This window comes from Nyctereutes procyonoides, unplaced genomic scaffold (assembly GCF_905146905.1).
Source record: "Nyctereutes procyonoides isolate TBG_1078 unplaced genomic scaffold, NYPRO_anot_genome, whole genome shotgun sequence".
Lineage (NCBI taxonomy): Eukaryota > Metazoa > Chordata > Mammalia > Carnivora > Canidae > Nyctereutes > Nyctereutes procyonoides.
The window spans coordinates 9206928-9216131 of NW_026575042.1; positions in this window are offsets into that span (position 1 = coordinate 9206928).

Below are 9204 nucleotides of genomic sequence, written 5' to 3' on the forward strand. Positions count from 1 at the left end.
GTGACCCTGTCAACTATTTCCAGAAAAAGAAATTGGGTTCTAGCTCAGCTTTCTAAATAATAAGATCATCTATTCCAAATACCCAACCCACAGACCTTTTCTTACTTCAGTCGACAGACTGGGACACCTAACACCAAGACAGAAATGCTATCATGAGCCCATGATCTGACTCCCAGACAGTTATTTGCCATTCCATCTTCACAGCAGGCTTGTGAGAAAGTTTGCTTAAGCCACAAACTTACCGTTGTGGTCACCCACAACCCCAGGATGAATAGAGGCTCTCGGGGTCACGGTCCTGCTGGTAAAACCACCTGCCCTCCTGGCTGTGCCCTGCCCAGGTCTCTCACCTTGGTTTCTATGAGACCAACAGGGGTGTCATTCAGTAGAGCACAAACGTCCAGGGCCAGCTCCTGCAAGAAGAAATTCACTTCTACAATATATACTGAACTCTGCAGCAAACAGGGCCCTAGGTTCACCTGGGGAGCAGTGAGGGAGAAGGATCTTAATGAATCAATGGATCCCTGCCCTCCTGGAGAGAGCTAAGAAGTGGGATAATTCACTTATGAGAAGCTATAGTATCCTAAGGTCACAATAATAACAGTTGTGATGGTTTAAAAACATGTCTATAAATTCTTTCACACTCTTCTTATCAAAAGAGGGAATCTAATTCCTCTCCCCTGAAGTTTGGGCCAGCCTTGGTGACTTGCTTCTCATGAATACAACGTGGAAGAAGTGATAACTGTATGATTTCCAAGGTAAATATAGCTATTGCCTGGCTGTTTCCCGGGACACTCACCCTTGAAACCCAGCCACTGGATTACTAGGAAGCCTGGGTTACAGGAAGAAGCCATATGTAGGTGTTCTGATCAAGCCCCAGCTAAGGGCCCCTGACAGCCAGCCTTAAATGCCACATATATGAGTGGACATGGCTTCAGATGATCCCAGCCTTTGTCCCTGTCCAGTTATGGGCTTTTACTAAGTCCTGACCATATTATAGATTCATGAGCAAAATAAGTGCATATTAAGCCACTAAATTTTGAGGGTGGTTTGTTATGCAGCCAAAGATACCCGGAACCCTTACTAAAGTGTACTGTGTATTTACCAGAAGCTAAACATTGTGCTAAACACATTACAGAATGTATTTATTTGCATTTAATCCTCCAGACAATCTTATTAGGTAGATACTATGGGATCTCCATATTCTGGAGAAGTGAAGCTCAGAGTGATCATGTGACTCCTCTGAATCACTGAGCTTGTAAGTGGCAGAAACAAGATCTGAGGCAGTAGTGTTCTGGTAAATGTTTAACAATCAGTTGGGGGTGGGGGTGGGGGAAATCATGATTTGCAGTGTTTGCCAATTTCCACAGTGTAAATTCTCCTACCTTGGCTGACTTCAAACTACTGGCACTGCAAGAGAAGTTGGGAAGAGATGGGCACACTCCAGGCAGCTCTCCAGGAGCTTGTGCCAGCTCTGGTATACCACTAAGTGGAGGCCGCCAACGTCAGGAACCAAGTTCTGAGATGACAGAGATTGTAGCGAACGATGGTTAGTAGAGTCTTCTTGAAATGTAGGTAGTGCTGTGGACAAGTCCTTTTGGGCATTCATGCCTGCTGTTTACCAACCTGTGCCAGACAGTCCTGTAGTCACTGATTAGTAGTGGCATGTAACACACACAAGGTCTCTCCTCCTACAGAAATTTCTTCTCAGCAGTACAGAGACCAAGAGACTCAAAGGCATAGGGCATATTGAGAAGTTTCAGTTATTCTAGGAGTGGGAAATGGAGAGGGAAGTGGAACCCAGATTAGCATGTCACAGCCAGTCCCCAGGATGGGGGAGAGAGGCTGGCGGCTCCCTTCCCTCTTTTGGCCTCTTTCTTGGGGAAACCCCAAGTCAGAAAAGTTTCAAGTGTATCAGACTGGGAGTACCCCTTCCCAGCCCAAGGAGGGGGCTCCAGGAAAAGGAGGGGACATGGGCTTCCCAATGTGACTTCCAGTGGTTCAGAGAAGTTTCCTGAAGTTGGCCTGAGGCTCCTCAGGCTGGGTCCCTGTTCTCAGGATCCACCATGGGGATAAGAATCAGCGCATGATCCTGAAGTAATATCCACTTGAAGCTGATTCTTAATCGGAAAACACACACACACACACACACACACACACACACACATACACACGCTTCTATTCCAAAGGATTCTGTGCTCTGCAGGGAAGAAATACCTTGTCCAAGCACAGCTTCAGCAGAGAGAGAATTATGAGCAATCACTGTCTTCCAAGATGACTACATCCAAGCTTATGCGATTTCTTCCAAGGAAGGGGATTTATTTATTTTTTTAATATACAAGATTGAAAATACTTAAAGCATGACATGTACAATTACTAAAAAGTCACTAAAATGTGAAGGATTAAGTTTTCCTGAAGTCTTGGATTGTGCAAAGCAGGGGGGCAGGGCAAGTCACAGAGGGGATTACAGTGCAAACAGAACATAGTTCGAACCAGATTTCCGAGGTCACTGCTCCTAAAGGCACTGGCTGGACTGACACAGGGAGATTCTTCCAGCAACACTCCTCAGCCCCGCCTCTCCCAGGATCCCGTCCATTTGCTTCAAGTCCCAGTGCTACCCCAAGACTGTCTTCCAGTTATTATTAGGGAAAACTACGGATCTGCTCTTTCTGTAAAATTATATCTCTCTTGCCATGGGAGACTTTTTTTTTTTTTTAAGATTTTATTTACTTATTTTATTTGTGAGAGACAGAGAGAGAGAGAGAGAGAGAAAGGCCGAGAGATAGAGGGAGAGGCAGGCTCCCTGCAGGGAGCCCATGGAGAGTCTCAATACCAGGACCCAGGGATCATGCCTTGAGCTGAAGGCAGATGTTCAATCACTGAGCCACCCAGGCATCCATCATGGAAGACTCTTAAAAAAAAACAACAACTATTTTTTCTTCCCTTTGATAAAATTCATACATGTACTTTGCTAAAAATATCCAAAATGAAAGAAAATAAAAAATTGAGTCTCATTCTCTCTGCCTATCCTAGGTCTCTGCTAGAAGCATATTAACAGGGCTTTTTCTTTTTGCCTTTTTCTAGAAGCAATGCATGTACATTATTCATACCCTGCCCCCACAGACATATATACCGCTCATCCTGCTTGACCTAAAGGGGTATATATATATCCCAGCCCTCCTGCTCTTTCCCTCCCTCCCTCTTTCCGACTAGACACACTGCTGTCACTAGGCCTTGAGCATGGCTCCCCTTGTTCTCCTGTCTCAATCAATGCAGCTTTGGAGGACCCTCTCCTGGTTCTATTTTATCTCTCATTCCCTAAATATCAGAGGGCTCCAGGGCAGCGAACCTGGTGTCTTTTCTACCTGTGCTCACCTCCTAAGCAGCCTCTTCTCCGGCCGTGGCCTTGCAGAGCACCCTACCACTGACCCCTGTGCTGGGTTCTTCCATTCCTCCATTTGCTGGCCCAGACCAGTTCTCCACCCTCCTTCCAGCTCTGCACTGGGGGAGCTGAGCTGTCTGGCTTTCCATGGGCTTTGACCGCTGGCCAACACAGACATGAGTTCAGAGGGAGGTGAGAGAGGTCAGGATATATGTTTTCCATGTAGGGTTGCCAGGGACTAGCTACACTCCTCCACCAAAGCTCTCCACTCCGGTCAGTGTGCAACATCCAAACTTGTGTCTCAAAAGCAAGTCCCCTTCCCTGGAGGAAACCACACAAGTTTAGATACTGCCTTCTTCACTTCACTCTCTCTGTCCCCAGGTGCCAGCAACTCTCCCCTTTCCCCCATCAGAACTAAAGATGGTCAAGTCCCCATTGCTACTGGTCCAGGGGTCCTACTTTGTCCTGTCGGTTTCTGTGCGCCCTGCTACCCTTGTGTAAAAGGCTCTTTTATTAATCCCTCCTCAAATTTCTCAATCCAAGTGCATCAGCTGTTTCCCTCTGGAAACATCTCTGCTACAAATTCCAAATAACTCTGAGATCTCTATCACCCCTGAACTCCTGACCCACGTAAGTAGTTCAGACTACTGATCCCTCACCCTGTTCACTAAAAGCCTGGCTCCTCCCCGTCCTCCCCATCCTGGTAAAGGACGGCTTCAGCTTCAGGCCTGTAGGGCCGGTACTCTTGATTCTCTCCCAGTCCCGTTCTGGTCTATCAACAAACAAAGCTGCCACGAGCCACCTTGGGAGTTTATCCTTGCAGTCTTGTCTGCAGGACAAATCCGTAGGCGCGCGACCGTCAGGTTCAAGGGCAGGTGCCTTTAAAGTTCCGTGGGTACTGGGAAGCCGACCTCCAACCTGGAAGGCCCAGCCCACCCAGCCCGCCTGCCCCTCCCCCCTCCCCCCTCTCCCCCTCTCCCCCTCTCCCCCTGCCCACCAGTGGCGCCCGCTCCCGTTTCCCCACCCGTCCATTCCCCTATCAGGCAGTATCAGACTCTGATCCGGGTTAACACGGCTCGGCACACGGGTGTCCCCCCGGCAGTCCCCGCCGTGGGAGGGGCGGAGAAGCGGAGCCCTTTGTCCGGGGGCCGCCCGTGCCCTCGGGCCCGAGCCCCGCCCAGCGCGCCCTCGGCTCGCTCGCTCCCCCGCGAGGGGCCCGTCCCTGCCTCCCCCCCCCCAGGCTTGATTCCTGGAACCAGGCGCGGTGACCTCACGCCGCTGACTTCACATCCGGGACCTTCTGGGAATTCTCAGCGGCGCTTTTTCGTCCGAAACCTCACGGGGGGAGGGGTGCGGCGGAAGGAGGAGTGAGCCGCTTTTGGGGAAGAAGAGAGGGGAGCGCAGGGGCAGCTCCCTTCTTCCGCCGGGGCCGGGCGGGCCGGGGGGGCCGGGGGGGCCGGGCGGGCCGGGCTGCGGCCGAGCCCCCCCGAGGTCCCGCCCCGCGCGCGCTCCCTCCCCGGGCCGCCCGGGGCCCGCGGCGGTGGGGTCGGGCGCCGTTCCCGCGGGCTCCTAGCCTGAGCCTCGGCCTGGGTTTTCTTCGGAAGTTAGGTGCGCCGCTAAGGTGGCAGCTCTGCCGCAGGTGGGGAACAGGTCCCGAGAAGGAGAAAGCGGAGGTGGGGGTGGTTATGGATTTGCAGGTACGAACAGCTCGGTGAGGAGAGGGAGGACCTGATCCAAAAGGTTTCCGTCGAGCTTTCCAAACCCCCAAACTGCATAGGGTTGAGAGAGGTCAGAGAAGGACACCCTTGATGGCTTTTGCTTCCTTGAAGAGGGTGCCTCGGAGCGGAGTCCTCCTCCATAAAATGAGTATTTAAAAATGGATTTTATGACTGTGGCGGTATAAAGACTAATCTGGCAATGTTAAGTATTAAGACAGTTTCTTCCGCAGGCCTGGGTGGCTCAGTTGGTTGAGCCTCTGCCTTCGGCTCAGGGCATCAGCCTGGAAGTCCCTAGGTCAAGTCCGCATCAGGCTCCCCACGCTTCTCCCTTTGTCTTTGCCTCTCCCAGGGTCTCTCATGCATGAATAAAATCTCTTAAAAAAAAAGGTTTTTTTCTACCTAAAAATTCCCTTTTTTCCCTTTCTGATTGTAGAAGATGTTAAAACATTTTCATGGGCCCTTAAAAGTATTGTGGGCTCCAGGCCCCCTGGCTGCTGTGACCAGTGAGTAAGCTGGCTCTGGGCAAAACCAAGGTGACACACCCTGGATAGACTATTAGGAGGTTGGGGGTGGGGGTGGATGGAGAAAGGCTATAAACACAGGTAGCAGCTTAACCGGAAGAGCCCTGAATGACCTTAAGGAATGTGAATTTTGTGGTTAGACCTGGTGAAGAATCCCTGCAGGGCTGGGCTGGAGGGCTGACAGCTTGGAGGGGTCACCGGAGGTGGGGAGGACATCGGGATGTTTGTTGCTGCAACAGGACATCCCAAGTCCCAGAGCACCGGTGGAGATGGAACTGTGGGGAAAGGCAGAGAGAGATTTGGAAAGTGGGCTGAGTGATGTGAGGAGGTGGATCAAGAAGAGAAGTCTGGGCTATTTCTCAGGGAAAAGGGAGAAAACAAAGAGAAGAAACTGTATGGGGCTTCAGGACTGTGGGAAGATCAGATGGAAAGTTCTTCCCCAATAACAAAGCAGGGAAAATGTGCATACCATTACCGGCTCGTGGGTGGCTTCAGAGTCAGTCGCCTCTTGCCCAGATCTCCGCAGTAGCTTCTACTAGGCATTCCAACCCCCACCCCCTTCTCTGCTGCCCCAGGCACCTCTCCAAAGCTCTATTTCCATTGGGTCACTTTCCTTCTCCCTGTGGCCCACTGGACTAACTGCAGTCCTCTCTCGTGCATTTCCAGAGTTTAGAATGAGGAAAGTCAGATTGGGTTTTCAACAGCCTTTACAGTAGAATACTGTGCCAGAACTTCATTTGGCTTTCCCAATCTCCGATAACTCCCCCTTCCCGCCAAAGAAACAAACAACTGTACTTGACTCCCATCTTCCAATGCAAACACTGGGCTGCCTCCAGAGCAGACCAGGCTAAAATCAAGGACTGGAGCAGGAAATACGCTTATGGGGAGAAGAGCTGGGCTCCAATGCCTCCTGGAAAGAAAAACCTTCCTTCCTTCACTCTAAAACATGGGTCAGGCACCTACTAAGTGCTCTTGTACCATTCTAGCACGCACAGGGGATGTAACAATAAAGGAATGAGAAATGATTTGTCATGGAGGTGATATTCCAGTGGGGGAAGATTCCATGTGGATGGACATGGCACCCTCCAAAAATGGCCACATGTTCTTCTAGATCTTTGCCTCTTTTCGTTAAAAGGTAGTGTCTCATACCCCTTGCATTCAGTTGAGGCAGACTTGTGACTCATTTGTAACCAACAAAATGCAGCAGAAGTGATTTTGTGTGATTTCCAAGGCTGGGTGAGACAAGGCAGTGCAGCTTCTGCCTTGTTAGTTGGGACATGTGCCTTTGGATCCTTGAGATGAAGTGTAGGAAATCCAACTACCCTGAGACTGCCATGCCATGGGGAAGCCCAGGCCACATGTAGAGGCTGTGCACATGTGTTCTGGCTGACATCCCAGCCAAGAGCCAGCATCAACTGCCAGACACGAGTGGATGAGCTTTCAGATGTTTCCAGACACTAGCTGTTAAATTACCTCAACCTTCAAGTGTTCCCAGCTGAGGCGAGGCCCCATACATTATGGTACAGAGACAAGCCATTTGCACTGTGTTCTGTCCAAATTCACGACCCACAGAATTAATGACTATTATAAAATGGTTGTTGTTTAAACCACTAAGTTTGAGGTGATTTGCTATACAGGAATAGTAGTGAGAACACTGACAATAAGCAAATACGTGAGCAAGATAATTTCCTATCGTGAGAGGTCTTCATAAAAACCTGAAATAACATGATAACTTGTTGGAGGGCCTCTTGATGGGGGGCAGGTGTGTGTGTGTGTGTGTGTGTGTGCGTGTGTGTGCAATAGGAAGGGGAGGGATGGCTTAAGAAAGCCTTTTTGGAGAGACATTTAAACGGGATCTGAGTGATAAGGAGCCCAGCCACTGAAGATCTGAGGGAAGAGACTTCTAAGCAGAGGTACAGCAAGTGCAAAGGCCCTGAGGCAGGAATCAGTTTGGTAAAGATTCTGTGAGAATCAAGGCATGTAACCAGGGAGAAGAGAGTAGGGGCAAAAAAGTCGGGAGAGGAAGGCAGAGACAAATCATTCTGGTCTTGAAGGCAGAGAAGAGTTAGATTTCAGACTGAGTGAGCTGGGAAGCCACTGGAGGATATTTACAGGGGAACAACTTGATCTGGTAAACTCTCAGAAGAGCTCCGGCTGCCAGGTGAACTGCAGATTGTTAGGACGGACCGGGGGAGGCGAGGAAGACCACTTGGGAGGCTGTGGCGGCGGCCCAGGAGACAGGGAATGGGCGGAGGTCCGAGGCAGCGTGCTGGCGGTGGAGATGGGGACCGGTGGACAACTCAGGACGCAGCAGCAGCCGCAGCCGCAGCAGCAGCAGCCACGGGGAGTGACGGAAAGGGAGGAGGCGCCCTGCCCGGCAGGTCGGCCCCGGGTGGGGCCGCGACTGGGGTGAGGCCCGGAACCCGCACCCGCCCGGACCGCGGAGGGAGGCTCCGAGCTAGGGCCGGCCAGGACGGCGCGGACCGGCGTCCAGCGTCTGCCGCGCGGAGCGGGCCCCTGGCTGCGCGCCCGCCCGGCGTTTCCGGGCAACGGCTGCAGCCGCGCGAACGCCCCGAACCCCGCGGCCCGGGTGACGTCACCGTCCCCTTGGAGACGGCGGGTGGGAACGCGGCCCGCCCCCGCCCCGCCCGCCCGCCCCCGCCCGCTCCGCCCCCGCCCCCGCCCGCTCCGCCCCGCCCGCGGCCCGGCCCCTCCCAGCCCCGCCCACTCCGGGCGGGAGGCGGAGCCTGGGCCTGGGCGGCAGGTGCGGCGGCAGGTGTGCGCGGCACGCGGCGAGGCCTCACCGAGCGGCTGCTGCTCGCCTTGGTGCACGCTGCCGCCGGCGTGCTCACCACCCGTCCACCTGCCTCTTGCCCCTAGGTTGCCACCTCCAGTCGTCGGGACCGGCTCCGGTGTCCCCAGGCTTACCTCCCTTGACCACACAACCTAATGGACTGACCTGGTTTTGATTTCCTTCACAGGGTCGCTCCCTTCTAAAATTATCTGCTTTAATACATTGTCTTCTCTCTTTAAACCCAAGTTCCCGGGATCCCTGGGTGGCGCAGCGGTTTGGTGCCTGCCTTTGGCCCAGGGCGCGATCCTGGAGACCCGGGATCGAATCCCACGTCAGGCTCCTGGTGCATGGAGCCTGCTTCTCCCTCTGCCTGTGTCTCTGCCTCCCTCTCTCTCTCTCTCTCTCTGTATGACTATTGTAAATAAATAAAAAAAAAATTTAAAAAAAAATAAATAAACCCAAGTTCCCTGAAGTCAGGGATAAATTCCGCCTTGTTCATCTCTATCCTCAGCCTCCTAAATGGAACCTGGCATGAAGCACGTGCTCAGTAAATGTTAGTCGGATGAATTGCTGAATTCACGAATCATTTCTTTCATCCGTGCGTTCATTTATGTGACGTTTACACAGTGCCTTCTAGGCACTTTTGATAAGCACCAGTGATACTTAGATGAACAAGACAGGAACTCCACCTGGAGGTGAGAGGGATATACTAAAACGAATAGTTACCAATAATACTAAGAAATTAACATGTTTGAGTTCCAGATGCTAGACAGAGAGCTCCAAGCACTCTGC